The following is a 22,745-nucleotide window of genomic DNA, read 5'->3' as shown; positions in this document are numbered from 1 at the left end:
GTTACGCAATATTGCTTGCCATGAATGCCGGAGTAAGCAAATGGCGTCGGTGGTTCAGTTGTAGAATACTCGCCTGCCACGCGGGTTATCCGGGTTCGATTCCCGGCCGAAGCATCATTTAATTTAGAAAAGTTCCTGCGTACTATTCCGCAATATTGCATGTCATGAGTGCAGGAACAAGCAAATGGCGTCAGTAGTTCCGTGGAAGTATACTCGCCTGCCGCGCGGGTAACCCGAATTCGATTCCTGGCCGAAGCATCGTTATTGTTAGAAAAGCTCACGCGTGCTTCTACGCTATATATACATGCCATGAATGCAGGAGCAAGCAAATGGCGTCGGTAGTTCAGTAGTAGAGTATTCGCCTGCCACGCAGGTGACCCGGGTTCTATTCCCTGCCGAAGCATTGCTACTTTTAGAAAAGCTCACACGTGCTGTCACGCAATATTTGCATGTCATGAATGCCAATGTAAACAAATGGCGTCGGTGGTTCAGTGGTAGAATGCTCGCCTGCCACGCGGGTGACCCTGGTTCGATTCTCGGCCGACGCATCTTTAACTTTAAAAAAGTTCCTGCATGCTATTCCACAATATTGCATGTCAAGAATGCAGGAATAAGCAAATGGCGTTGGTGGTTCAGTGGTAGAATAATCGTCTGCCACGCGGGCGACCCGGGTTCGATTCCCGGCCGACGCATCGTTATTTTTGTAAAAGCTCGCGCATGCTGTTACACAATATTGCATGCCATGAATGTAGGAGTAAGCAAGTGGCGTCGGTGGTTCAGTGGTAGAATACTCGCCTGCCACGCGGGTGACCCGGGTTCGATTCCCGGCCGACGCATCGTTATTTTTGTAAAAGCTCACGCATGCTGTTACACAATATTGCATGCCATGAATGCAGGAGTAAGCAAATGGCGTCGGTGGTTCAGTGGTAGAATACTCGCCTGCCACGCGGGTGACCCGGGTTGAATTCCCGGCCGACGCATCGTTTGTTTTAGAAAAGTACCTGCGTGCTAATCCGCAGTATTGCATGTCATGAATGCAGGAGCAAGCAAATGGCGTTAGTGGTTCAGTGATAGAATACTCACCTGCTGCGCGGGTGACCCAAGTTCGATTCTCGGCCGACGCATCGTTATCTTTAGAAAAGCTCACGCGTGCTGTTACGCAATATTCAATGCCAAGAATGCAGGAGTAAGCAAATGGCGTCGGTGGTTCAGTGGTAGAATACTCGCCTGCCACGCGGGTGACCCGGGTTCGATTCCCTGCCGAAGCATTGTTACTTTTTGAAAAGCTCACACGTGCTGTTACGCAATATTGCATGTTATGAATGCCGGAGAAAACAAATGGCGTCGGTCGTTCAAAGGTAGAATGCTCGCCTGCCACACGGGTGACCCGGGTTCAATTCACGGCCGACGCATCGTTATCTTTAAAAAAGCTCACGCGTGTTCTTACGCTGTATATGCATGCCATGAATGCAGGAGCAAGCAAATGGCGTCGGTGGGTCAGTGGTAGAATACTCGCCCGCCACGCGGGTGACCCGGGTTCGATTCCCGGCTGACGCATCGTTATTTTTAGAAACGCTCACGCGTGCTGTTACGCAATATTGCATGCCATGAATGCAGGAGTAAGCAATTGGCGTCGGTGGTTCAGTGGTAGAATACTCGCCTGCCACGCGGGTGACCCGGGTTCGATTCCCGGCCGACGCATCGTTTATTTTAGAAAAGTACCTGCGTGCTATTCCGCAATATTGCATGTCATGAATGCAGGAGTAAGCAAATGGCGTTGGTGGTTCAGTGATAGAATACTCACTTGCTGCGCGGGTGACCCGGGTTTGATTCCCGGCCGACGCATCGTTTATTTTAGAAAAGTACCTGCGTGCTATTCCGCAATATTGCATGTCATGAATGCAGGAGTAAGCAAATGGCGTTGGTGGTTCAGTGATAGAATACTCACCTGCTGCGCGGGTGACCCGGGTTTGATTCCCGGCCGACGCATTGTTACTTTTAGAAAAACTCATGCGTGCTATTACGCTATATATGCATGCCATGAATGCAGGAGCAAGCAAATTGCGTCGGTGCTTCAGTGGTAGAATACTCGCCTGCCATGCGGGTGACCCAAGTTCGATTCTCGGCCGACGCGTCGTTTATTTTAAAAAAGTTCCTGCGTGCTATTCCACAATATTGCATGTCAAGAATGCAGGAGTAAGCAAATGGCGTTGGTGGTTCAGTGGTAGAATACTCGTCTGCCACGCGGGCGACCCGGGTTCGATTCCCGGCCGACGCATCGTTATTTTTGTAAAAGCTCACGCATGCTGTTACACAATATTGCATGCCATGAATGTAGGAGTAAGCAAATGGCGTCGGTGGTTCAGTGGTAGAATACTCGCCTGCAACGCGGGTGACCCGGGTTTGATTCCCGGCCGACGCATTGTTTATTTTAGAAAAGTACCTACGTGCTATTCCGCAATATTGCATGTCATGAATGCAGGAGTAAGCAAATGGCGTTGGTGGTTCAGTGATAGAATACTCACCTGCTGCGCGGGTGACCCGGGTTTGATTCCCGGCCGAGGCATTGTTATTTTTGAAGAAGCTCAGACGTGTTGTTACGAATAATTCCATGTCATGAATGCAGGAGTAAGCAACTGGTGTTGGTGGTTCAGTGGTAGAATACTCGGCTGCCACGCGGGTGACCCAGGTTCGATTCCCGGCCGACGCATTGTTATATTTAGAAAACTCACGCGTGATGTTACGCTATATATGCATGCCATGAATGCAGGAGCACGCAAATTTCAGCGGTGGTTCAGTGGTACAATACTCTCCTCCCACGCGGGTGACCCAAGTTCGATTCTCGGCCGACGCATCGTTATCTTTAGAAAAGCTCACGCGTAGTGTTATGCAATATTCGATGCCACGAATGCAGGAGTAAGCAAATGGTGTCGGTGGTTCAGTGGTAGAATACTCGCCTGCCACGCGGGTATCCCGGGTTCGATTCCCTACCGAAGCATTGTTACTTTTTGAAAAGCTCACACGTGCTGTTACGCAATATTGCATGTCATGAATGCCGGAGAAAACAAATGGCATCGGTCGTTCAGTGGTAGAATGCTTGCCTGCCACACGGCTGACCCGGGTTCAATTCACGGCCGACGCATCGTTATCTTTAAAAAAGCTCACGCGGGTTCTTACGCTATATATGCATGACATGAACGCAGGAGCAAGCAAATGGCGTCGGTGGTTCAGTGGTAGAATACTCGCCTGCCACGCGGGTGACCCGGGTTCGATTCCCGGCTGACGCATCGTTATTTTTAGAAACGCTCACGCGTGCTGTTACGCAATATTGCATGCCATGAATGCAAGAGTAAGCAATGGCGTCGGTGGTCCAGTGGTAAAATACTCGCCTGCCACGTGGCTGACCCGGGTTCAATTCTCTGCCGAAACAACGTGTTTTTTTAAAATTTTCTTGCGTGCCTTTCCACAATATCGCATGTCAATCATGCAGGAGTAAGCAAATGGTGTCGGTTGTTCAGTGGTAGAATACTCGAATGCCAAGCTGTTGACCTGGGCTCGATTCCGGGCCGACGCATCGCTATTTTTATAAAAGCTCACGCGTGCTGTTATGCAATATTGCATGCCATGAATGCCGAAGTAAGCAAATGGCGTCGGTGGTTCAGTGGTAGAATACTCGCCTGCCACACGGGTGACCCGGGTTTGATTCGCGGCTGACGCATCGTTATTTTTAGAAAAGCTCACGCGTGCTGATTGGCAAGATTGCACGCCACGAATGCAGAAGTAAGCAAATGGCGTCGGTGATTCAGTGGTAGAATACTCGCCTGCCACGCGGGTTACCTGTGTTTAAATCGCTGCCGAAGCATTGTTACTTTTAGAAAAGCTCACGCTTGCTGTTACGCAATATTGCTTGCCATGAATGCCGGAGTAAGCAAATGGCGTCGGTGGTTCAGTTGTAGAATACTCGCCTGCCACGCGGGTTATCCGGGTTCGATTCCCGGCCGAAGCATCATTTAATTTAGAAAAGTTCCTGCGTACTATTCCGCAATATTGCATGTCATGAGTGCAGGAACAAGCAAATGGCGTCAGTAGTTCCGTGGAAGTATACTCGCCTGCCGCGCGGGTAACCCGAATTCGATTCCTGGCCGAAGCATCGTTATTGTTAGAAAAGCTCACGCGTGCTTCTACGCTATATATACATGCCATGAATGCAGGAGCAAGCAAATGGCGTCGGTAGTTCAGTAGTAGAATATTCGCCTGCCACGCAGGTGACCCGGGTTCTATTCCCTGCCGAAGCATTGCTACTTTTAGAAAAGCTCACACGTGCTGTCACGCAATATTTGCATGTCATGAATGCCAATGTAAACAAATGGCGTCGGTGGTTCAGTGGTAGAATGCTCGCCTGCCACGCGGGTGACCCTGGTTCGATTCTCGGCCGACGCATCTTTAATTTTAAAAAAGTTCCTGCATGCTATTCCACAATATTGCATGTCAAGAATGCAGGAATAAGCAAATGGCGTTGGTGGTTCAGTGGTAGAATAATCGTCTGCCACGCGGGCGACCCGGGTTCGATTCCCGGCCGACGCATCGTTATTTTTGTAAAAGCTCGCGCATGCTGTTACACAATATTGCATGCCATGAATGTAGGAGTAAGCAAGTGGCGTCGGTGGTTCAGTGGTAGAATACTCGTCTGCCACGCGGGTGACCCGGGTTCGATTCCCGGCCGACGCATCGTTATTTTTGTAAAAGCTCACGCATGCTGTTACACAATATTGCATGCCATGAATGCAGGAGTAAGCAAATGGCGTCGGTGGTTCAGTGGTAGAATACTCGCCTGCCACGCGGGTGACCCGGGTTGAATTCCCGGCCGACGCATCGTTTGTTTTAGAAAAGTACCTGCGTGCTATTCCGCAGTATTGCATGTCATGAATGCAGGAGTAAGCAAATGGCGTTGGTGGTTCAGTGATAGAATACTCACCTGCTGCGCGGGTGACCCAAGTTCGATTCTCGGCCGACGCATCGTTATCTTTAGAAAAGCTCACGCGTGCTGTTACGCAATATTCAATGCCACGAATGCAGGAGTAAGCAAATGGCGTCGGTGGTTCAGTGGTAGAATACTCGCCTGCCACGCGGGTGACCCGGGTTCGATTCCCTGCCGAAGCATTGTTACTTTTTGAAAAGCTCACACGTGCTGTTACGCAATATTGCATGTTATGAATGCCGGAGAAAACAAATGGCGTCGGTCGTTCAGTGGTAGAATGCTCGCCTGCCACACGGGTGACCCGGGTTCAATTCACGGCCGACGCATCGTTATCTTTAAAAAAGCTCGAGCGTGTTCTTACGCTGTATATGCATGCCATGAATGCAGGAGCAAGCAAATGGCGTCGGTGGGTCAGTGGTAGAATACTCGCCCGCCACGCGGGTGACCCGGGTTCGATTCCCGGCTGACGCATCGTTATTTTTAGAAACGCTCACGCGTGCTGTTACGCAATATTGCATGCCATGAATGCAGGAGTAAGCAATTGGCGTCGGTGGTTCAGTGGTAGAATACTCGCCTGCCACGCGGGTTACCTGTGTTGAAATCGCTGCCGAAGCATTGTTACTTTTAGAAAAGCGCACACGTGCTGTTACGCAATATTGCTTGCCATGAATGCCGGAGTAAGCAAATGGCGTCGGTGGTTCAGTTGTGAAATACTCGCCTGCCACGCGGGTGACCCGGGTTCGATTCCCGGCCGACGCATCGTTTATTTTAGAAAAGTACCTGCGTGCTATTCCGCAATATTGCATGTCATGAATGCAGGAGTAAGCAAATGGCGTTGGTGGTTCAGTGATAGAATACTCACCTGCTGCGCGGGTGACCCGGGTTTGATTCCCGGCCGACGCATTGTTACTTTTAGAAAAACTCATGCGTGCTATTACGCTATATATGCATGCCATGAATGCCGGAGCAAGCAGATGGAGTTGGTGGTTCAGTGGTAGAATACTCGCCTGCTGCGCGGGTGACCCGGGTTGGATTCCCGGCCGACGCATTGTTACTTTTAAAAAGCTCATGCGTGCTGTTACGCTATATATGCATGCCATGAATGCAGGAGCAAGCAAATTGCGTCGGTGCTTCAGTGGTAGAATACTCGCCTGCCATGCGGGTGACCCAAGTTCGATTCTCGGCCGACGCATCGTTATCTTTAGAAAAGCTCACGCGTGCTGTTATGCGATATTCAATGCCAAGAATGCAGGAGTAAGCAAATGGCGTCGGTGGTTCAGTGGTAGAATACTCGCCTGCCACGCGGGTATCCCGGGTTCGATTCCCTGCCAAAGCATTGTTACTTTTTGAAAAGCTCACACGTGCTGTTACGCAATATTGCATGTCATGAATGCCACAGTAAGCAAATGGCTTCGGTGGTTCAGTGGAAGAACGCTCGCATGCCACACTGGTGACCCTGGTTCGATTCCCGGCCGACGCATCGTTTATTTTAAAAAAGTTCCTGCGTGCTATTCCACAATATTGCATGTCAAGAATGCAGGAGTAAGCAAATGGCGTTGGTGGTTCAGTGGTAGAATACTCGTCTGCCACGTGGGTGACCAGGTTTCGATTCCCGGCCGACGCATCGTTATTTTTGTAAAAGCTCACGCATGCTGTTACACAATATTGCACGCCATGAATGCAGGAGTAAGCAAATGGCGGCGGTGGTTCAGTAGTAGAATACTCGCCTGCCACGCGGGTGACCCGGTTTCAATTCACGGCCGACGCATCGTTTATTTTAGAAAAGTACTTGCGTGCAATATTGCATATCATGAATGCAGGAGTAAGCAAATGGCGTCGGTGCTTCAGTGGTAGAATACTCGCCTGCCACGCGGGTGACCCAGGTACGATTCTCGGCCGACGCATCGTTATTGTTAGAAAAGCTCCCGCGTGCTGTTACGCAATATTCAATGCCACGAATGCAGGAGTAAGCAAATGGCGTCGGTGGTTCAGTAATAAAAATCTCCCCTGCCACGCGGCTGACCCGGGTTCGATTCCCTTCCGAAACATCGTGTTTTTTAAAAATTTTCTTGCGTGCCTTTCCGCAATATCGCATGTCAATAATGCAGGAGTAAGCAAACGGTGTCGGTTGTTCAGTGGTAGAATACTCGCCTGCCACGCGGTTGACCTGGGCTCGATTCCGGGCCGACGCATCGCTATTTTTATAAAAGCTCACGCGTGCTGTTACGCAACATTGCATGCCATGAATGCTGGAGTAAGCAAATGGCGTCGGTGGTTCTGTGGTAAAATACCCGCCTGCCACGCGGGTGACCCGTGTTCTATTCCCGGCTGACGCATCGTTATTTTTAGAAAAGCTCACGCGTGCTGTTACGCTATATATGCTTGCCATGAATGCAGGAGCAAGCAAATGGCGTCGTTGGTTCTGTGATAGAATACTCGACTGCCACGCGGGTGACCCGTGTTCGATTCCTGGCTGAAGCATCGTTATTTTGAGAAAAGCTCACGCGTGCTGTTACGCAATATTGCATGCCGTGAATGCAGGAGTAAGCAAATGGCGTCGGTGGTTCAGTGGTGGAATACTCGCCTGCCACGCGGGTGACCCGGGTTTGATTCCGTGCCAAAGCAATGTTACTTTTTGAAAAGCTCACGCGTGCTCTTACGCAATATTGCATGTCGTGAATGCCGGAGAATACAAATGGCATTGGTGGTTCAGTGGTAGAATACTTGCCTGCCACGCGGGTGATTCGGGTTCGATTCCCGGCCGTAGCATCGTTTATTTTAGAAAAGTTCCTGCGTACTATTCCGCAATATTTCATGTCATGAGTGCAGGAACAAGCAAATGGCGTCAGTAGTTCCGTTCCGTAGAAGAATACTCGCCTGCCACACTGGTAACCCGAATTCGATTCCTGGCCAAAGCATTGTTATTTTTAGAAAAGCTCACGCGTGCTTTTACGCTATATATACATGCCATGAATTCAGGAGCAAGCAAATGGCGTCGGTAGTTCAGTAGTAGAATACTCGCCTGCCACGCGGGTGACCCGGGTTCTATTCCCTGCCGAGGCATTTCTACTTTTAGAAAAGCTCACTTGTGCTGTTACGCAATATTGCATGTCATGAGTGCCACAGTAAACAAATGGCGTCGGTGGTTCAGTGGTAGAATGCTCGCCTGCCACACTGGTGACCCTGGTTCGATTCCCGGCCGACGCATCGTTTATTTTAAAAAAGTTCCTGCGTGCTATTCCACAATATTGCATGTCAAGAATGCAGGAGTAAGCAAATGGCGTTGGTGGTTCAGTGGTAGAATACTCGTCTGCCACGCGGGCGACTCGGGTTCGATTCCCGGCCGACGCATCGTTATTTTTGTAAAAGCTCACGCATGCTGTTACACAATATTGCATGCCATGAATGTAGGAGTAAGCAAATGGCGTCGGTGGTTCAGTGGTAGAATACTCACCTGCCATGCGGGTGACCCGGGTTCGAATCCCGGCCGATGCATTGTTATTTTTGTAAAAGCTCACGCATGCTGTTACGCAATATTGCATGCCATGAATGCAGGAGTAAGCAAATGGCGTCGGTGGTTCAGTGGTAGAATACTCGCCTGCAACGCGGGTGACCCGGGTTTGATTCCCGGCCGACGCATTGTTTATTTTAGAAAAGTACCTACGTGCTATTCCACAATATTGCATGTCATGAATGCAGGAGTAAGCAAATTGCGTTGGTGGTTAAGTGATAGAATACTCACCTGCTGCGCGGGTGACCCAGGTTCGATTCCCGGCCGACGCATTGTTATATTTAGAAAACTCACGCGTGATGTTACGCTATATATGCATGCCATGAATGCAAGAGCACGCAAATGGCAGCGGTGGTTCAGTGGTACAATACTCTCCTCCCACGCGGGTGACCCAAGTTCGATTCTCGGCCGACGCATCGTTTTCTTTAGAAAAGCTCACGCGTGCTGTTATGCAATATTCAATGCCACGAATGCAGGAGTAAGCAAATGGCGTCGGTGGTTCAGTGGTAGAATACTCGCCTGCCACGCGGGTATCCCGGGTTCGATTCCCTGCCGAAGCATTGTTACTTTTTGAAAAGCTCACACGTGCTGTTACGCAATATTGCATGTCATGAATGCCGGAGAAAACAAATGGCGTCGGTCGTTCACTGGTAGAATGCTCGCCTGCCACGCGGGTGACCCGGGTTCAATTCAAGGCCGACGCATCGTTATCTTTAAAAAAGCTCACGCGTGTTTTTACGCTATATATGCATGCCATGAACGCAGAAGCAAGCAAATGGCGTCGGTGGTTCAGTGGTAGAATACTCGCCTGCCACGCGGATGACCCGGGTTCGATTCCCTGCTGAAACATTGTGTTTTTTAAAAATTTTCTTGCGTGCCTTTCCGCAATATCGCATGTCAATAATGCAGGAGTAGGCAAATGGTGTCGGTTGTTCAGTGGTATAATACTCGCCTGCCACGCGGTTGACCTGGGCTCGATTCCGGGCCGACGCATCGCTATTTTTATAAAAGCTCCCGCGTGCTGTTACGCAATATTGCATGCCATGAATGCCGGGGTAAGCAAATGGCGTCGGTGGTTCAGTGGTAAAATACTCGTCTGCCACGCGGGTGACCCGGGCTTTATTCCTGGCTGACGCATCGTTATTTTTAGAAAAGCTCACGCGTGCTGATTCCCAATATTGCATGCCATGAATGCAGGAGTGAGCAAATGGCGTCGGTGGTTCAGTGGTAGAATACTCGCCTGCCACGCGGGTGACCCGGGTTCTATTCCCGGCTGACGCATCGTTATTTTTAGAAAAGCTCACGCGTGCTGATTCGCAATATTGCATGCCATGAATGCAGGAGTAAGCAAATGGCGTCGGTGGTTCAGTGGTAGAATACTCGCCTGCCACGCGGGTGACCCGGGTTCTATTGCCGGCTGACGCATCGTTATTTTTAGAAAAGCTCATGCATGCTGATTCGCAATATTGCATGCCATGAATGCCGGAGTAAGCAAATGGCGTCGGTGCTTCAGTGGTAAAATACTCGCCTGCCACGCGGGTGACTTGGGTTCGATTCCCGGCTGACGCATCGTTATATTTAGAAAAGCTCACGCGTGCTGATTCGCAATATTGCATGCCATGAATGCAGGAGTAAGCAAATGGCGTCGGTGGATTAGTGGTAGAATACTCGGCTGCCTGGCGGATGACCCGGGTTCAATTCCCGGCTGACGCATCGTTATTTTTGTAAAAGCTCACGCATGCTGTTACACAATATTGCATGCCATGAATGCAGGAGTAAGCAAATGGCATCGGTGGTTCAGTGGTAGAATACTCGCCGGCCACGCGGGTGACCCGGGTTCGATTCCCGGCCGACGCATCGTTTATTTTAGAAAAGTACCTGCGTGCTATTCCGCAATATTGCATGTCATGAATGCAGGAGTAAGCAAATGGCGTTGGTGGTTCAGTGATAGAATACTCACCTGCTGCGCGGGTGACCCGGGTTTGATTCCCGGCCGACGCATTGTTACTTTTAGAAAAACTCATGCGTGCTGTTACGCAATATATGCATGCCATGAATGCCGGAGCAAGCAGATGGAGTTGGTGGTTCAGTGGTAGAATACTCGTCTGCCACGTGGGTGACCCGGGTTCGATTCCCGGCCGACGCATCGTTATTTTTGTAAAAGCTCACGCATGCTGTTACACAATATTGCACGCCATAAATGCAGGAGTAAGCAAATGGCGGCGGTGGTTCAGTAGTAGAATACTCGCCTGCCACGCGGGTGACCCGGGTTCGATTCACGGCCGACGCATCGTTTATTTTAGAAAAATACCTGCGTGCAATATTGCATGTCATGAATGCAGGAGTAAGCAAATGGCGTCGGTGCTTCAGCAATAAAAAACTCGCCTGCCACGCGGCTGACCCGGGTTCGATTCCCTGCCGAAACATCGTGTTTTTTAAAAATTTTCTTGCGTGCCTTTCCGCAATATCGCATGTCAATAATGCAGGAGTAAGCAAATGGTGTCGGTTGTTCAGTGGTAGAATACTCGCCTGCCACGCGGTTGACCTGGGCTCGATTCCGGGACGACGCATCGCTATTTTTATAAAAGCTCACGCGTGCTGTTACGCAATATTGCATGCCATGAATGCAGGAGTAAGCAAATGGCGTCGGTGGTTCTGTGGTAAAATACCCGCCTGCCACGCGGGTGACCCGGGTTCTATTCCCGGCTGACGCATCGTTATTTTTAGAAAAGCTCACGCGTGCTGTTACGCTATATATGCTTGCCATGAATGCAGGAGCAAGCAAATGGCGTCGTTGGTACTGTGGTAGAATACTCGACTGCCACGCGGGTGACCCGTGTTCGATTCCTGGCTGAAGCATCGTTATTTTGAGAAAAGCTCACGCGTGCTGTTACGCAATATTGCATGCCGTGAATGCAGGAGTAAGCAAATGGCGTCGGTGGTTCAGTGGTGGAATACTCGCCTGCCACGCGGGTGACCCGGGTTTGATTCCGTGCCAAAGCAATGTTACTTTTTGAAAAGCTCACGCGTGCTGTTACGCAATATTGCATGTCGTGAATGCCGGAGAATACAAATGGCATCGGTGGTTCAGTGGTAGAATACTTGCCTGCCACACGGGTGACCCGGGTTCAATTCACGGCTGACGCATCGTTATCTTTAAAAAAGCTCACGCGTGTTGTTACGCTATATATGCATGCCATGAAAGCAGGAGAAAGCAAATGGCGTCGGTGGTTCAGTGGTAGAATACTCGCCTGCCACGCGGGTTACCTGTGTTTAAATCGCTGCCGAAGCATTGTTACTTATAGAAAAGCTCACGCGCGCTGTTACGCAATATTGCATGCCATGAATGCCGGAGTGAGCAAACGGCGTCAGTGGTTTAGTGGTAGAATACTCGCCTGCCACGCAGGTGACCCGTGTTCGATTCCCGGGTGACGCATTGTTATTTTAGAAAAGTTCCTGCATGCTATTCCGCAATGTTGCACGCCATGAATGCAGGAGAAAGCGAACGGCGTCATTGGTTCAGTGGTAGAATACTCGCCTGCCACGCGGGTAACGCGAATTCGATTCCTGGCCGAAGCGTCGTTATTTTTAGAAAAGCTCACGCGTGCTTTTACGCTATATATACATGCCAAAATGCAGGAGCAAGCAAATGGCGTCGGTAGTTCAGTAGTAGAATATTCGCCTGCCACGCGGGTGACCCGGGTTCTATTCCCTGCCGAAGCATTGCTACTTTTAGAAAAGCTCACACGTGCTGTTACGCAATATTGCATGTCATGAATGCCACAGTAAACAAATGGCGTCGGTGGTTCAGTGGTAGGATGCTCGCCTGCCACACTGGTGACCCTGGTTCGACTGCCGGCCGACGCATCGTTATTTTTGTAAAAGCTCACGCATGGTGTTACACAATATTGCGTGCTATGAATGTAGGAGTAAGCGAATGGCTTTCGTGGTTCAGTGGTAGAATACTCGCCTGCCACGCGGGTGACCCGGTTTCGATTCCCGGATGACGCATCGTTATTTTTGTAAAAGTTCACGCATGCTGTTACACAATATTGCATGCCATGAATGCAGGAGTAAGCAAATGGCGTCGGTGGTTCAGTGGTAGAATACTCGCCTGCCACGCGGGTGACCCGGGTTCGATTCCCGGCCGACGCGTCGTTTATTTTAGAAAAGTACCTGAATGCTATTCCGCAATATTGCATGTCAAGAATGCAGGAGCAAGCAGATGGCGCTGGTGGTTCAGTGGTAGAATACTCGCCTGCCGCGTGGGTGACCCGGGTTCGATTCCCGGCCGACGCATTGTTATTTTTGAAGAAGCTCAGACGTGTTGTTACGAATAATTGCATGTCATGAATGCAGAAGTAAGCAACTGGCGTTGGTGGTTCAGTGGTAGAATACTCGGCTGCCACGCGGGTGACCCAGGTTCGATTCGCTGCCGACGCATTGTTATGTTTAGAAAACTCACACGTGATGTTACGCTTTATATGCATGCCATGAATGCAGCAGCACGCAAATGGCAGCGGTGGTTCATTGGTACAATACTCCCTGCCACGCGAGTGACCCGGGTTCGATTCCCGTCTGACGCATCGTTATTTTTAGAAAAGCTCACGCGTGCTGTTACGCTATATATGCATGCCATGAATGCTGGAGCAAGCAAACGGCGTCGGTGGTTCCGTGGTCGAATACTCGCCAACCTCGCGAGTCACCCGAGTTCGATTCTCGGAATACGCATCGTTATTTTCAGAAAAGCACACGCGTGCTGTTACGCAATAATGCATGCCATGAATGCAGGAGTAAGAAAATGGCGTCTGTTGTTCAGTGGTAGAATACTCGCCTGTCACGGGTGTGACCCGGGTTCGATTTCCGGATGACGCATCGTTTATTTTAGAAACGTTCCTGCCTGCTATTCCGCAATATTGCACGCCATGAATGCAGGAGCCAGCAAACGGCGTCGGTAGTTCAGTGGTAGAATACTCGCCTGTCACGCGGGTGACCCGGGTTCAATTCCGGCTGACGCATCGTTATTTTTTGAAAATATCACACGTGCTGTTACGCCATATTGCATCATGAATGCCGCAGTAAGCAAATGGCGTCGGTGGTTCAGTTGTAGAATACTCGCCTGCCATAGGGCTTTCCCGGGTTCAATTCCCGGCCGACACATCGTTTTCTTTAAAAACGTTCTTGCGTGCCTTTTCACAATATTGCATGCCATGAATGCAGGAGTAAGCAAATGGAGTCGGTGGTTCAGTTTTAGAATACTCGCCTGCCACGCGGTTGACCTGGGCTCGATTCCGGGCCGACGCATCGCAATTTATACAAAAACTCACGCGTGCTTTTACGCTATATATCCATGCCATAAATCCAGGAGCAAGCAAATGGCGTTGGTGCTTCAGTGGTAGAATACTCGCCTGCCACGCGGGTGACCCGGATACGATTCCCGGCCGACGCATCGTTATCTTTACAAAATCTGACGCGTGTTGTTACGGAATACATGCATGCCATGAATGCAGAAGCAAGCAAATTGCGTCGGTGGTTCAGTGGCAGAATACTCGCCTGCCACACGGGTGACTCGGGTTCAATTCACGGCCGACACATCGTTATCTTTAAATAGCTCTCGCGTGTTATTACGCTATATATGCATGCTATGAAAGCAGGAGAAAGCGAATGGCATCGGTGGTTCAGTGGTAGAATACTCGCCTGCCACACGGGTGACCCGGGTTCGATTCCCGGCTGAGGCATCGTTACTTTTAGAAAAGCTCACGCGTGCTCTTACGCAATATTGCATGCCATGAATGCAGGAGTAAGCAAATGGCGTCGGTGGTTCAGTGGTAGAATACTCGCCTGCCACGCGGGTGACCCGGGTTGAATTCCCGGCCGACGCATCGTTTGTTTTAGAAAAGTACCTGCGTGCTATTCCGCAGTATTGCATGTCATGAATGCAGGAGTAAGCAAATGGCGTTGGTGGTTCAGTGATAGAATACTCACCTGCTGCGCGGGTGACCCAAGTTCGATTCTCGGCCGACGCATCGTTATCTTTAGAAAAGCTCACGCGTGCTGTTACGCAATATTCAATGCCACGAATGCAGGAGTAAGCAAATGGCGTCGGTGGTTCAGTGGTAGAATACTCGCCTGCCACGCGGGTGACCCGGGTTCGATTCCCTGCCGAAGCATTGTTACTTTTTGAAAAGCTCACACGTGCTGTTACGCAATATTGCATGTTATGAATGCCGGAGAAAACAAATGGCGTCGGTCGTTCAGTGGTAGAATGCTCGCCTGCCACACGGGTGACCCGGGTTCAATTCACGGCCGACGCATCGTTATCTTTAAAAAAGCTCGAGCGTGTTCTTACGCTGTATATGCATGCCATGAATGCAGGAGCAAGCAAATGGCGTCGGTGGGTCAGTGGTAGAATACTCGCCCGCCACGCGGGTGACCCGGGTTCGATTCCCGGCTGACGCATCGTTATTTTTAGAAACGCTCACGCGTGCTGTTACGCAATATTGCATGCCATGAATGCAGGAGTAAGCAATTGGCGTCGGTGGTTCAGTGGTAGAATACTCGCCTGCCACGCGGGTTACCTGTGTTGAAATCGCTGCCGAAGCATTGTTACTTTTAGAAAAGCGCACACGTGCTGTTACGCAATATTGCTTGCCATGAATGCCGGAGTAAGCAAATGGCGTCGGTGGTTCAGTTGTGAAATACTCGCCTGCCACGCGGGTGACCCGGGTTCGATTCCCGGCCGACGCATCGTTTATTTTAGAAAAGTACCTGCGTGCTATTCCGCAATATTGCATGTCATGAATGCAGGAGTAAGCAAATGGCGTTGGTGGTTCAGTGATAGAATACTCACCTGCTGCGCGGGTGACCCGGGTTTGATTCCCGGCCGACGCATTGTTACTTTTAGAAAAACTCATGCGTGCTATTACGCTATATATGCATGCCATGAATGCCGGAGCAAGCAGATGGAGTTGGTGGTTCAGTGGTAGAATACTCGCCTGCTGCGCGGGTGACCCGGGTTGGATTGCCGGCCGACGCATTGTTACTTTTAAAAAGCTCATGCGTGCTGTTACGCTATATATGCATGCCATGAATGCAGGAGCAAGCAAATTGCGTCGGTGCTTCAGTGGTAGAATACTCGCCTGCCATGCGGGTGACCCAAGTTCGATTCTCGGCCGACGCATCGTTATCTTTAGAAAAGCTCACGCGTGCTGTTATGCGATATTCAATGCCAAGAATGCAGGAGTAAGCAAATGGCGTCGGTGGTTCAGTGGTAGAATACTCGCCTGCCACGCGGGTATCCCGGGTTCGATTCCCTGCCAAAGCATTGTTACTTTTTGAAAAGCTCACACGTGCTGTTACGCAATATTGCATGTCATGAATGCCACAGTAAGCAAATGGCTTCGGTGGTTCAGTGGAAGAACGCTCGCATGCCACACTGGTGACCCTGGTTCGATTCCCGGCCGACGCATCGTTTATTTTAAAAAAGTTCCTGCGTGCTATTCCACAATATTGCATGTCAAGAATGCAGGAGTAAGCAAATGGCGTTGGTGGTTCAGTGGTAGAATACTCGTCTGCCACGTGGGTGACCAGGTTTCGATTCCCGGCCGACGCATCGTTATTTTTGTAAAAGCTCACGCATGCTGTTACACAATATTGCACGCCATGAATGCAGGAGTAAGCAAATGGCGGCGGTGGTTCAGTAGTAGAATACTCGCCTGCCACGCGGGTGACCCGGTTTCAATTCACGGCCGACGCATCGTTTATTTTAGAAAAGTACTTGCGTGCAATATTGCATATCATGAATGCAGGAGTAAGCAAATGGCGTCGGTGCTTCAGTGGTAGAATACTCGCCTGCCACGCGGGTGACCCAGGTACGATTCTCGGCCGACGCATCGTTATTGTTAGAAAAGCTCCCGCGTGCTGTTACGCAATATTCAATGCCACGAATGCAGGAGTAAGCAAATGGCGTCGGTGGTTCAGTAATAAAAATCTCCCCTGCCACGCGGCTGACCCGGGTTCGATTCCCTTCCGAAACATCGTGTTTTTTAAAAATTTTCTTGCGTGCCTTTCCGCAATATCGCATGTCAATAATGCAGGAGTAAGCAAACGGTGTCGGTTGTTCAGTGGTAGAATACTCGCCTGCCACGCGGTTGACCTGGGCTCGATTCCGGGCCGACGCATCGCTATTTTTATAAAAGCTCACGCGTGCCGTTACGCAACATTGCATGCCATGAATGCTGGAGTAAGAAAATGGCGTCGGTGGTTCTGTGGTAAAATACCCGCCTGCCACGCGGGTGACCCGTGTTCTATTCCCGGCTGACGCATCGTTATTTTTAGAAAAGCTCACGCGTGCTGTTACGCTATATATGCTTGCCATGAATGCAGGAGCAAGCAAATGGCGTCGTTGGTTCTGTGATAGAATACTCGACTGCCACGCGGGTGACCCGTGTTCGATTCCTGGCTGAAGCATCGTTATTTTGAGAAAAGCTCACGCGTGCTGTTACGCAATATTGCATGCCGTGAATGCAGGAGTAAGCAAATGGCGTCGGTGGTTCAGTGGTGGAATACTCGCCTGCCACGCGGGTGACCCGGGTTTGATTCCGTGCCAAAGCAATGTTACTTTTTGAAAAGCTCACGCGTGCTCTTACGCAATATTGCATGTCGTGAATGCCGGAGAATACAAATGGCATTGGTGGTTCAGTGGTAGAATACTTGCCTGCCACGCGGGTGATTCGGGTTCGATTCCCGGCCGTAGCATCGTTTATTTTAGAAAAGTTCCTGCGTACTATTCCGCAATATTTCATGTCATGAGTGCAGGAACAAGCAAATGGCGTCAGTAGTTCCGTTCCGTAGAAGAATACTCGCCTGCCACACTGGTAACCCGAATTCGATTCCTGGCCAAAGCATTGTTATTTTTAGAAAAGCTCACGCGTGCTTTTACGCTATATATACATGCCATGAATTCAGGAGCAAGCAAATGGCGTCGGTAGTTCAGTAGTAGAATACTCGCCTGCCACGCGGGTGACCCGGGTTCTATTCCCTGCCGAGGCATTTCTACTTTTATAAAAGCTCACTTGTGCTGTTACGCAATATTGCATGTCATGAGTGCCACAGTAAACAAATGGCGTCGGTGGTTCAGTGGTAGAATGCTCGCCTGCCACACTGGTGACCATGGTTGGATTCCCGGCCGACGCATCGTTTATTTTAAAAAAGTTCCTGCGTGCTATTCCACAATATTGCATGTCAAGAATGCAGGAGTAAGCAAATGGCGTTGGTGGTTCAGTGGTAGAGTACTCGTCTGCCACGCGGGCGACTCGGGTTCGATTCCCGGCCGACGCATCGTTATTTTTGTAAAAGCTCACGCATGCTGTTACACAATATTGCATGCCATGAATGTAGGAGTAAGCAAATGGCGTCGGTGGTTCAGTGGTAGAATACTCACCTGCCATGCGGGTGACCCGGGTTCGAATCCCGGCCGATGCATTGTTATTTTTGTAAAAGCTCACGCATGCTGTTACGCAATATTGCATGCCATGAATGCAGGAGTAAGCAAATGGCGTCGGTGGTTCAGTGGTAGAATACTCGCCTGCAACGCGGGTGACCCGGGTTTGATTCCCGGCCGACGCATTGTTTATTTTAGAAAAGTACCTACGTGCTATTCCACAATATTGCATGTCATGAATGCAGGAGTAAGCAAATTGCGTTGGTGGTTAAGTGATAGAATACTCACCTGCTGCGCGGGTGACCCAGGTTCGATTCCCGGCCGACGCATTGTTATATTTAGAAAACTCACGCGTGATGTTACGCTATATATGCATGCCATGAATGCAAGAGCACGCAAATGGCAGTGGTGGTTCAGTGGTACAATACTCTCCTCCCACGCGGGTGACCCAAGTTCGATTCTCGGCCGACGCATCGTTTTCTTTAGAAAAGCTCACGCGTGCTGTTATGCAATATTCAATGCCACGAATGCAGGAGTAAGCAAATGGCGTCGGTGGTTCAGTGGTAGAATACTCGCCTGCCACGCGGGTATCCCGGGTTCGATTCCCTGCCGAAGCATTGTTACTTTTTGAAAAGCTCACACGTGCTGTTACGCAATATTGCATGTCATGAATGCCGGAGAAAACAAATGGCGTCGGTCGTTCACTGGTAGAATGCTCGCCTGCCACGCGGGTGACCCGGGTTCAATTCAAGGCCGACGCATCGTTATCTTTAAAAAAGCTCACGCGTGTTTTTACGCTATATATGCATGCCATGAACGCAGAAGCAAGCAAATGGCGTCGGTGGTTCAGTGGTAGAATACTCGCCTGCCACGCGGAGGACCCGGGTTCGATTCCCTGCTGAAACATTGTGTTTTTTAAAAATTTTCTTGCGTGCCTTTCCGCAATATCGCATGTCAATAATGCAGGAGTAGGCAAATGGTGTCGGTTGTTCAGTGGTAGAATACTCGCCTGCCACGCGGTTGACCTGGGCTCGATTCCGGGCCGACGCATCGCTATTTTTATAAAAGCTCCCGCGTGCTGTTACGCAATATTGCATGCCATGAATGCCGGGGTAAGCAAATGGCGTCGGTGGTTCAGTGGTAAAATACTCGTCTGCCACGCGGGTGACCCGGGCTTTATTCCTGGCTGACGCATCGTTATTTTTAGAAAAGCTCACGCGTGCTGATTCCCAATATTGCATGCCATGAATGCAGGAGTGAGCAAATGGCGTCGGTGGTTCAGTGGTAGAATACTCGCCTGCCACGCGGGTGACCCGGGTTCTATTCCCGGCTGACGCATCGTTATTTTTAGAAAAGCTCACGCGTGCTGATTCGCAATATTGCATGCCATGAATGCAGGAGTAAGCAAATGGCGTCGGTGGTTCAGTGGTAGAATACTCGCCTGCCACGCGGGTGACCCGGGTTCTATTGCCGGCTGACGCATCGTTATTTTTAGAAAAGCTCATGCATGCTGATTCGCAATATTGCATGCCATGAATGCCGGAGTAAGCAAATGGCGTCGGTGCTTCAGTGGTAAAATACTCGCCTGCCACGCGGGTGACTTGGGTTCGATTCCCGGCTGACGCATCGTTATATTTAGAAAAGCTCACGCGTGCTGATTCGCAATATTGCATGCCATGAATGCAGGAGTAAGCAAATGGCGTCGGTGGATTAGTGGTAGAATACTCGGCTGCCTGGCGGATGACCCGGGTTCAATTCCCGGCTGACGCATCGTTATTTTTGTAAAAGCTCACGCATGCTGTTACACAATATTGCATGCCATGAATGCAGGAGTAAGCAAATGGCATCGGTGGTTCAGTGGTAGAATACTCGCCGGCCACGCGGGTGACCCGGGTTCGATTCCCAGCCGACGCATCGTTTATTTTAGAAAAGTACCTGCGTGCTATTCCGCAATATTGCATGTCATGAATGCAGGAGTAAGCAAATGGCGTTGGTGGTTCAGTGATAGAATACTCACCTGCTGCGCGGGTGACCCGGGTTTGATTCCCGGCCGACGCATTGTTACTTTTAGAAAAACTCATGCGTGCTGTTACGCAATATATGCATGCCATGAATGCCGGAGCAAGCAGATGGAGTTGGTGGTTCAGTGGTAGAATACTCGTCTGCCACGTGGGTGACCCGGGTTCGATTCCCGGCCGACGCATCGTTATTTTTGTAAAAGCTCACGCATGCTGTTACACAATATTGCACGCCATAAATGCAGGAGTAAGCAAATGGCGGCGGTGGTTCAGTAGTAGAATACTCGCCTGCCACGCGGGTGACCCGGGTTCGATTCACGGCCGACGCATCGTTTATTTTAGAAAAATACCTGCGTGCAATATTGCATGTCATGAATGCAGGAGTAAGCAAATGGCGTCGGTGCTTCAGCAATAAAAAACTCGCCTGCCACGCGGCTGACCCGGGTTCGATTCCCTGCCGAAACATCGTGTTTTTTAAAAATTTTCTTGCGTGCCTTTCCGCAATATCGCATGTCAATAATGCAGGAGTAAGCAAATGGTGTCGGTTGTTCAGTGGTAGAATACTCGCCTGCCACGCGGTTGACCTGGGCTCGATTCCGGGACGACGCATCGCTATTTTTATAAAAGCTCACGCGTGCTGTTACGCAATATTGCATGCCATGAATGCAGGAGTAAGCAAATGGCGTCGGTGGTTCTGTGGTAAAATACCCGCCTGCCACGCGGGTGACCCGTGTTCTATTCCCGGCTGACGCATCGTTATTTTTAGAAAAGCTCACGCGTGCTGTTACGCTATATATGCTTGCCATGAATGCAGGAGCAAGCAAATGGCGTCGTTGGTTCTGTGATAGAATACTCGACTGCCACGCGGGTGACCCGTGTTCGATTCCTGGCTGAAGCATCGTTATTTTGAGAAAAGCTCACGCGTGCTGTTACGCAATATTGCATGCCGTGAATGCAGGAGTAAGCAAATGGCGTCGGTGGTTCAGTGGTGGAATACTCGCCTGCCACGCGGGTGACCCGGGTTTGATTCCGTGCCAAAGCAATGTTACTTTTTGAAAAGCTCACGCGTGCTGTTACGCAATATTGCATGTCGTGAATGCCGGAGAATACAAATGGCATCGGTGGTTCAGTGGTAGAATACTTGCCTGCCACACGGGTGACCCGGGTTCAATTCACGGCTGACGCATCGTTATCTTTAAAAAAGCTCACGCGTGTTGTTACGCTATATATGCATGCCATGAAAGCAGGAGAAAGCAAATGGCGTCGGTGGTTCAGTGGTAGAATACTCGCCTGCCACGCGGGTTACCTGTGTTTAAATCGCTGCCGAAGCATTGTTACTTATAGAAAAGCTCACGCGCGCTGTTACGCAATATTGCATGCCATGAATGCCGGAGTGAGCAAACGGCGTCAGTGGTTTAGTGGTAGAATACTCGCCTGCCACGCAGGTGACCCGTGTTCGATTCCCGGGTGACGCATTGTTATTTTAGAAAAGTTCCTGCATGCTATTCCGCAATGTTGCACGCCATGAATGCAGGAGAAAGCGAACGGCGTCATTGGTTCAGTGGTAGAATACTCGCCTGCCACGCGGGTAACCCGAATTCGATTCCTGGCCGAAGCGTCGTTATTTTTAGAAAAGCTCACGCGTGCTTTTACGCTATATATACATGCCAAAATGCAGGAGCAAGCAAATGGCGTCGGTAGTTCAGTAGTAGAATATTCGCCTGCCACGCGGGTGACCCGGGTTCTATTCCCTGCCGAAGCATTGCTACTTTTAGAAAAGCTCACACGTGCTGTTACGCAATATTGCATGTCATGAATGCCACAGTAAACAAATGGCGTCGGTGGTTCAGTGGTAGGATGCTCGCCTGCCACACTGGTGACCCTGGTTCGACTGCCGGCCGACGCATCGTTATTTTTGTAAAAGCTCACGCATGGTGTTACACAATATTGCGTGCTATGAATGTAGGAGTAAGCGAATGGCTTTCGTGGTTCAGTGGTAGAATACTCGCCTGCCACGCGGGTGACCCGGTTTCGATTCCCGGCTGACGCATCGTTATTTTTGTAAAAGTTCACGCATGCTGTTACACAATATTGCATGCCATGAATGCAGGAGTAAGCAAATGGCGTCGGTGGTTCAGTGGTAGAATACTCGCCTGCCACGCGGGTGACCCGGGTTCGATCCCCGGCCGACGCGTCGTTTATTTTAGAAAAGTACCTGAATGCTATTCCGCAATATTGCATGTCAAGAATGCAGGAGCAAGCAGATGGCGCTGGTGGTTCAGTGGTAGAATACTCGCCTGCCGCGTGGGTGACCCGGGTTCGATTCCCGGCCGACGCATTGTTATTTTTGAAGAAGCTCAGACGTGTTGTTACGAATAATTGCATGTCATGAATGCAGAAGTAAGCAACTGGCGTTGGTGGTTCAGTGGTAGAATACTCGGCTGCCACGCAAGTGACCCAGGCTCGATTCCCGGCCGACGCATTGTTATATTTAGAAAAGCTCACGCGTGCTGTTACGCTATATATGCATGCCATGAATGCAGGAACAAGCAAATTGCGTCAGTGCTTCAGTGGTAGAATACTCGCCTGCCACGCAGGTGACCCAAGTTCGATTCTCGGCCGACGCATCGTTATCTTTAGAAAAGCACACGCGTGCTGTTATGCAATATTGCATGCCATGAATGCAGGAGTAAGCAACTGGCGTCGGTGGTTCAGTGGTAAAATACTCGCCTGCCACGCGCCTGACCCGGGTTTCATTCCCTCCGAAACATTGTGTTTTTTTAAACTTTTCTTGCG

At 50.2% G+C, this 22,745-nt stretch overlaps 62 non-coding genes across 62 annotated transcripts; all 62 read left to right on the top strand.

Annotated features, from left to right (window-relative positions):
• The first annotated feature begins 43 nt into the window (after positions 1–43).
• On the top strand, positions 44–114 carry TRNAG-GCC (transfer RNA glycine (anticodon GCC)). The gene has a single exon. It is a non-coding gene; the product is annotated as a tRNA-Gly (tRNA).
• A 363-nt stretch (positions 115–477) lies between these two features.
• TRNAG-GCC (transfer RNA glycine (anticodon GCC)) lies at positions 478–548 on the top strand. The gene has a single exon. It is a non-coding gene; the product is annotated as a tRNA-Gly (tRNA).
• Positions 549–621: 73 nt separating this feature from the next.
• On the top strand, positions 622–692 carry TRNAG-GCC (transfer RNA glycine (anticodon GCC)). Its single transcript has one exon. It is a non-coding gene; the product is annotated as a tRNA-Gly (tRNA).
• A 73-nt stretch (positions 693–765) lies between these two features.
• TRNAG-GCC (transfer RNA glycine (anticodon GCC)) lies at positions 766–836 on the top strand. Its single transcript has one exon. It is a non-coding gene; the product is annotated as a tRNA-Gly (tRNA).
• Positions 837–909: 73 nt separating this feature from the next.
• On the top strand, positions 910–980 carry TRNAG-GCC (transfer RNA glycine (anticodon GCC)). Its single transcript has one exon. It is a non-coding gene; the product is annotated as a tRNA-Gly (tRNA).
• A 217-nt stretch (positions 981–1,197) lies between these two features.
• On the top strand, positions 1,198–1,268 carry TRNAG-GCC (transfer RNA glycine (anticodon GCC)). The gene has a single exon. It is a non-coding gene; the product is annotated as a tRNA-Gly (tRNA).
• A 218-nt stretch (positions 1,269–1,486) lies between these two features.
• TRNAG-GCC (transfer RNA glycine (anticodon GCC)) lies at positions 1,487–1,557 on the top strand. Its single transcript has one exon. It is a non-coding gene; the product is annotated as a tRNA-Gly (tRNA).
• Positions 1,558–1,630: 73 nt separating this feature from the next.
• On the top strand, positions 1,631–1,701 carry TRNAG-GCC (transfer RNA glycine (anticodon GCC)). Its single transcript has one exon. It is a non-coding gene; the product is annotated as a tRNA-Gly (tRNA).
• A 217-nt stretch (positions 1,702–1,918) lies between these two features.
• Positions 1,919–1,989, top strand: TRNAS-GCU (transfer RNA serine (anticodon GCU)). The gene has a single exon. It is a non-coding gene; the product is annotated as a tRNA-Ser (tRNA).
• A 74-nt stretch (positions 1,990–2,063) lies between these two features.
• On the top strand, positions 2,064–2,134 carry TRNAG-GCC (transfer RNA glycine (anticodon GCC)). Its single transcript has one exon. It is a non-coding gene; the product is annotated as a tRNA-Gly (tRNA).
• Positions 2,135–2,207: 73 nt separating this feature from the next.
• TRNAG-GCC (transfer RNA glycine (anticodon GCC)) lies at positions 2,208–2,278 on the top strand. The gene has a single exon. It is a non-coding gene; the product is annotated as a tRNA-Gly (tRNA).
• A 73-nt stretch (positions 2,279–2,351) lies between these two features.
• On the top strand, positions 2,352–2,422 carry TRNAC-GCA (transfer RNA cysteine (anticodon GCA)). The gene has a single exon. It is a non-coding gene; the product is annotated as a tRNA-Cys (tRNA).
• A 794-nt stretch (positions 2,423–3,216) lies between these two features.
• On the top strand, positions 3,217–3,287 carry TRNAG-GCC (transfer RNA glycine (anticodon GCC)). The gene has a single exon. It is a non-coding gene; the product is annotated as a tRNA-Gly (tRNA).
• A 648-nt stretch (positions 3,288–3,935) lies between these two features.
• Positions 3,936–4,006, top strand: TRNAG-GCC (transfer RNA glycine (anticodon GCC)). The gene has a single exon. It is a non-coding gene; the product is annotated as a tRNA-Gly (tRNA).
• Positions 4,007–4,369: 363 nt separating this feature from the next.
• TRNAG-GCC (transfer RNA glycine (anticodon GCC)) lies at positions 4,370–4,440 on the top strand. The gene has a single exon. It is a non-coding gene; the product is annotated as a tRNA-Gly (tRNA).
• Positions 4,441–4,513: 73 nt separating this feature from the next.
• TRNAG-GCC (transfer RNA glycine (anticodon GCC)) lies at positions 4,514–4,584 on the top strand. Its single transcript has one exon. It is a non-coding gene; the product is annotated as a tRNA-Gly (tRNA).
• Positions 4,585–4,657: 73 nt separating this feature from the next.
• Positions 4,658–4,728, top strand: TRNAG-GCC (transfer RNA glycine (anticodon GCC)). Its single transcript has one exon. It is a non-coding gene; the product is annotated as a tRNA-Gly (tRNA).
• A 73-nt stretch (positions 4,729–4,801) lies between these two features.
• TRNAG-GCC (transfer RNA glycine (anticodon GCC)) lies at positions 4,802–4,872 on the top strand. The gene has a single exon. It is a non-coding gene; the product is annotated as a tRNA-Gly (tRNA).
• Positions 4,873–5,089: 217 nt separating this feature from the next.
• On the top strand, positions 5,090–5,160 carry TRNAG-GCC (transfer RNA glycine (anticodon GCC)). Its single transcript has one exon. It is a non-coding gene; the product is annotated as a tRNA-Gly (tRNA).
• Positions 5,161–5,233: 73 nt separating this feature from the next.
• Positions 5,234–5,304, top strand: TRNAG-GCC (transfer RNA glycine (anticodon GCC)). Its single transcript has one exon. It is a non-coding gene; the product is annotated as a tRNA-Gly (tRNA).
• A 74-nt stretch (positions 5,305–5,378) lies between these two features.
• Positions 5,379–5,449, top strand: TRNAG-GCC (transfer RNA glycine (anticodon GCC)). The gene has a single exon. It is a non-coding gene; the product is annotated as a tRNA-Gly (tRNA).
• A 217-nt stretch (positions 5,450–5,666) lies between these two features.
• TRNAG-GCC (transfer RNA glycine (anticodon GCC)) lies at positions 5,667–5,737 on the top strand. Its single transcript has one exon. It is a non-coding gene; the product is annotated as a tRNA-Gly (tRNA).
• Positions 5,738–5,810: 73 nt separating this feature from the next.
• TRNAS-GCU (transfer RNA serine (anticodon GCU)) lies at positions 5,811–5,881 on the top strand. The gene has a single exon. It is a non-coding gene; the product is annotated as a tRNA-Ser (tRNA).
• A 74-nt stretch (positions 5,882–5,955) lies between these two features.
• TRNAS-GCU (transfer RNA serine (anticodon GCU)) lies at positions 5,956–6,026 on the top strand. The gene has a single exon. It is a non-coding gene; the product is annotated as a tRNA-Ser (tRNA).
• Positions 6,027–6,099: 73 nt separating this feature from the next.
• Positions 6,100–6,170, top strand: TRNAG-GCC (transfer RNA glycine (anticodon GCC)). Its single transcript has one exon. It is a non-coding gene; the product is annotated as a tRNA-Gly (tRNA).
• Positions 6,171–8,114: 1,944 nt separating this feature from the next.
• TRNAG-GCC (transfer RNA glycine (anticodon GCC)) lies at positions 8,115–8,185 on the top strand. The gene has a single exon. It is a non-coding gene; the product is annotated as a tRNA-Gly (tRNA).
• Positions 8,186–8,258: 73 nt separating this feature from the next.
• Positions 8,259–8,329, top strand: TRNAG-GCC (transfer RNA glycine (anticodon GCC)). Its single transcript has one exon. It is a non-coding gene; the product is annotated as a tRNA-Gly (tRNA).
• A 73-nt stretch (positions 8,330–8,402) lies between these two features.
• Positions 8,403–8,473, top strand: TRNAG-GCC (transfer RNA glycine (anticodon GCC)). The gene has a single exon. It is a non-coding gene; the product is annotated as a tRNA-Gly (tRNA).
• Positions 8,474–8,546: 73 nt separating this feature from the next.
• Positions 8,547–8,617, top strand: TRNAC-GCA (transfer RNA cysteine (anticodon GCA)). Its single transcript has one exon. It is a non-coding gene; the product is annotated as a tRNA-Cys (tRNA).
• A 361-nt stretch (positions 8,618–8,978) lies between these two features.
• On the top strand, positions 8,979–9,049 carry TRNAG-GCC (transfer RNA glycine (anticodon GCC)). The gene has a single exon. It is a non-coding gene; the product is annotated as a tRNA-Gly (tRNA).
• Positions 9,050–9,699: 650 nt separating this feature from the next.
• TRNAG-GCC (transfer RNA glycine (anticodon GCC)) lies at positions 9,700–9,770 on the top strand. Its single transcript has one exon. It is a non-coding gene; the product is annotated as a tRNA-Gly (tRNA).
• Positions 9,771–9,843: 73 nt separating this feature from the next.
• TRNAG-GCC (transfer RNA glycine (anticodon GCC)) lies at positions 9,844–9,914 on the top strand. Its single transcript has one exon. It is a non-coding gene; the product is annotated as a tRNA-Gly (tRNA).
• Positions 9,915–9,987: 73 nt separating this feature from the next.
• Positions 9,988–10,058, top strand: TRNAG-GCC (transfer RNA glycine (anticodon GCC)). The gene has a single exon. It is a non-coding gene; the product is annotated as a tRNA-Gly (tRNA).
• A 217-nt stretch (positions 10,059–10,275) lies between these two features.
• Positions 10,276–10,346, top strand: TRNAG-GCC (transfer RNA glycine (anticodon GCC)). The gene has a single exon. It is a non-coding gene; the product is annotated as a tRNA-Gly (tRNA).
• A 73-nt stretch (positions 10,347–10,419) lies between these two features.
• On the top strand, positions 10,420–10,490 carry TRNAS-GCU (transfer RNA serine (anticodon GCU)). Its single transcript has one exon. It is a non-coding gene; the product is annotated as a tRNA-Ser (tRNA).
• Positions 10,491–10,564: 74 nt separating this feature from the next.
• Positions 10,565–10,635, top strand: TRNAG-GCC (transfer RNA glycine (anticodon GCC)). The gene has a single exon. It is a non-coding gene; the product is annotated as a tRNA-Gly (tRNA).
• Positions 10,636–10,708: 73 nt separating this feature from the next.
• On the top strand, positions 10,709–10,779 carry TRNAG-GCC (transfer RNA glycine (anticodon GCC)). The gene has a single exon. It is a non-coding gene; the product is annotated as a tRNA-Gly (tRNA).
• Positions 10,780–11,132: 353 nt separating this feature from the next.
• On the top strand, positions 11,133–11,203 carry TRNAG-GCC (transfer RNA glycine (anticodon GCC)). Its single transcript has one exon. It is a non-coding gene; the product is annotated as a tRNA-Gly (tRNA).
• A 1,370-nt stretch (positions 11,204–12,573) lies between these two features.
• TRNAG-GCC (transfer RNA glycine (anticodon GCC)) lies at positions 12,574–12,644 on the top strand. Its single transcript has one exon. It is a non-coding gene; the product is annotated as a tRNA-Gly (tRNA).
• Positions 12,645–12,717: 73 nt separating this feature from the next.
• On the top strand, positions 12,718–12,788 carry TRNAG-GCC (transfer RNA glycine (anticodon GCC)). Its single transcript has one exon. It is a non-coding gene; the product is annotated as a tRNA-Gly (tRNA).
• A 649-nt stretch (positions 12,789–13,437) lies between these two features.
• TRNAD-GUC (transfer RNA aspartic acid (anticodon GUC)) lies at positions 13,438–13,507 on the top strand. The gene has a single exon. It is a non-coding gene; the product is annotated as a tRNA-Asp (tRNA).
• Positions 13,508–14,156: 649 nt separating this feature from the next.
• TRNAG-GCC (transfer RNA glycine (anticodon GCC)) lies at positions 14,157–14,227 on the top strand. Its single transcript has one exon. It is a non-coding gene; the product is annotated as a tRNA-Gly (tRNA).
• Positions 14,228–14,300: 73 nt separating this feature from the next.
• TRNAG-GCC (transfer RNA glycine (anticodon GCC)) lies at positions 14,301–14,371 on the top strand. Its single transcript has one exon. It is a non-coding gene; the product is annotated as a tRNA-Gly (tRNA).
• A 217-nt stretch (positions 14,372–14,588) lies between these two features.
• Positions 14,589–14,659, top strand: TRNAG-GCC (transfer RNA glycine (anticodon GCC)). Its single transcript has one exon. It is a non-coding gene; the product is annotated as a tRNA-Gly (tRNA).
• A 73-nt stretch (positions 14,660–14,732) lies between these two features.
• On the top strand, positions 14,733–14,803 carry TRNAG-GCC (transfer RNA glycine (anticodon GCC)). Its single transcript has one exon. It is a non-coding gene; the product is annotated as a tRNA-Gly (tRNA).
• A 74-nt stretch (positions 14,804–14,877) lies between these two features.
• Positions 14,878–14,948, top strand: TRNAG-GCC (transfer RNA glycine (anticodon GCC)). The gene has a single exon. It is a non-coding gene; the product is annotated as a tRNA-Gly (tRNA).
• Positions 14,949–15,165: 217 nt separating this feature from the next.
• Positions 15,166–15,236, top strand: TRNAG-GCC (transfer RNA glycine (anticodon GCC)). Its single transcript has one exon. It is a non-coding gene; the product is annotated as a tRNA-Gly (tRNA).
• A 73-nt stretch (positions 15,237–15,309) lies between these two features.
• Positions 15,310–15,380, top strand: TRNAS-GCU (transfer RNA serine (anticodon GCU)). The gene has a single exon. It is a non-coding gene; the product is annotated as a tRNA-Ser (tRNA).
• A 218-nt stretch (positions 15,381–15,598) lies between these two features.
• TRNAG-GCC (transfer RNA glycine (anticodon GCC)) lies at positions 15,599–15,669 on the top strand. The gene has a single exon. It is a non-coding gene; the product is annotated as a tRNA-Gly (tRNA).
• A 2,088-nt stretch (positions 15,670–17,757) lies between these two features.
• TRNAG-GCC (transfer RNA glycine (anticodon GCC)) lies at positions 17,758–17,828 on the top strand. Its single transcript has one exon. It is a non-coding gene; the product is annotated as a tRNA-Gly (tRNA).
• Positions 17,829–17,901: 73 nt separating this feature from the next.
• On the top strand, positions 17,902–17,972 carry TRNAG-GCC (transfer RNA glycine (anticodon GCC)). The gene has a single exon. It is a non-coding gene; the product is annotated as a tRNA-Gly (tRNA).
• A 73-nt stretch (positions 17,973–18,045) lies between these two features.
• Positions 18,046–18,116, top strand: TRNAC-GCA (transfer RNA cysteine (anticodon GCA)). Its single transcript has one exon. It is a non-coding gene; the product is annotated as a tRNA-Cys (tRNA).
• Positions 18,117–18,477: 361 nt separating this feature from the next.
• On the top strand, positions 18,478–18,548 carry TRNAG-GCC (transfer RNA glycine (anticodon GCC)). Its single transcript has one exon. It is a non-coding gene; the product is annotated as a tRNA-Gly (tRNA).
• A 650-nt stretch (positions 18,549–19,198) lies between these two features.
• TRNAG-GCC (transfer RNA glycine (anticodon GCC)) lies at positions 19,199–19,269 on the top strand. The gene has a single exon. It is a non-coding gene; the product is annotated as a tRNA-Gly (tRNA).
• Positions 19,270–19,342: 73 nt separating this feature from the next.
• On the top strand, positions 19,343–19,413 carry TRNAG-GCC (transfer RNA glycine (anticodon GCC)). Its single transcript has one exon. It is a non-coding gene; the product is annotated as a tRNA-Gly (tRNA).
• A 73-nt stretch (positions 19,414–19,486) lies between these two features.
• TRNAG-GCC (transfer RNA glycine (anticodon GCC)) lies at positions 19,487–19,557 on the top strand. The gene has a single exon. It is a non-coding gene; the product is annotated as a tRNA-Gly (tRNA).
• A 217-nt stretch (positions 19,558–19,774) lies between these two features.
• TRNAG-GCC (transfer RNA glycine (anticodon GCC)) lies at positions 19,775–19,845 on the top strand. Its single transcript has one exon. It is a non-coding gene; the product is annotated as a tRNA-Gly (tRNA).
• A 73-nt stretch (positions 19,846–19,918) lies between these two features.
• TRNAS-GCU (transfer RNA serine (anticodon GCU)) lies at positions 19,919–19,989 on the top strand. Its single transcript has one exon. It is a non-coding gene; the product is annotated as a tRNA-Ser (tRNA).
• A 74-nt stretch (positions 19,990–20,063) lies between these two features.
• Positions 20,064–20,134, top strand: TRNAG-GCC (transfer RNA glycine (anticodon GCC)). The gene has a single exon. It is a non-coding gene; the product is annotated as a tRNA-Gly (tRNA).
• A 73-nt stretch (positions 20,135–20,207) lies between these two features.
• TRNAG-GCC (transfer RNA glycine (anticodon GCC)) lies at positions 20,208–20,278 on the top strand. The gene has a single exon. It is a non-coding gene; the product is annotated as a tRNA-Gly (tRNA).
• Positions 20,279–22,072: 1,794 nt separating this feature from the next.
• Positions 22,073–22,143, top strand: TRNAG-GCC (transfer RNA glycine (anticodon GCC)). The gene has a single exon. It is a non-coding gene; the product is annotated as a tRNA-Gly (tRNA).
• Positions 22,144–22,216: 73 nt separating this feature from the next.
• On the top strand, positions 22,217–22,287 carry TRNAG-GCC (transfer RNA glycine (anticodon GCC)). The gene has a single exon. It is a non-coding gene; the product is annotated as a tRNA-Gly (tRNA).
• The last annotated feature ends 458 nt before the right edge of the window (positions 22,288–22,745 follow it).

This window comes from Rhipicephalus microplus, chromosome 2, assembly GCF_043290135.1.
Source record: "Rhipicephalus microplus isolate Deutch F79 chromosome 2, USDA_Rmic, whole genome shotgun sequence".
Lineage (NCBI taxonomy): Eukaryota > Metazoa > Arthropoda > Arachnida > Ixodida > Ixodidae > Rhipicephalus > Rhipicephalus microplus.
Note: the sequence above shows the minus strand (reverse complement) of the source record. Positions and strands in the feature narration are given on the sequence as shown.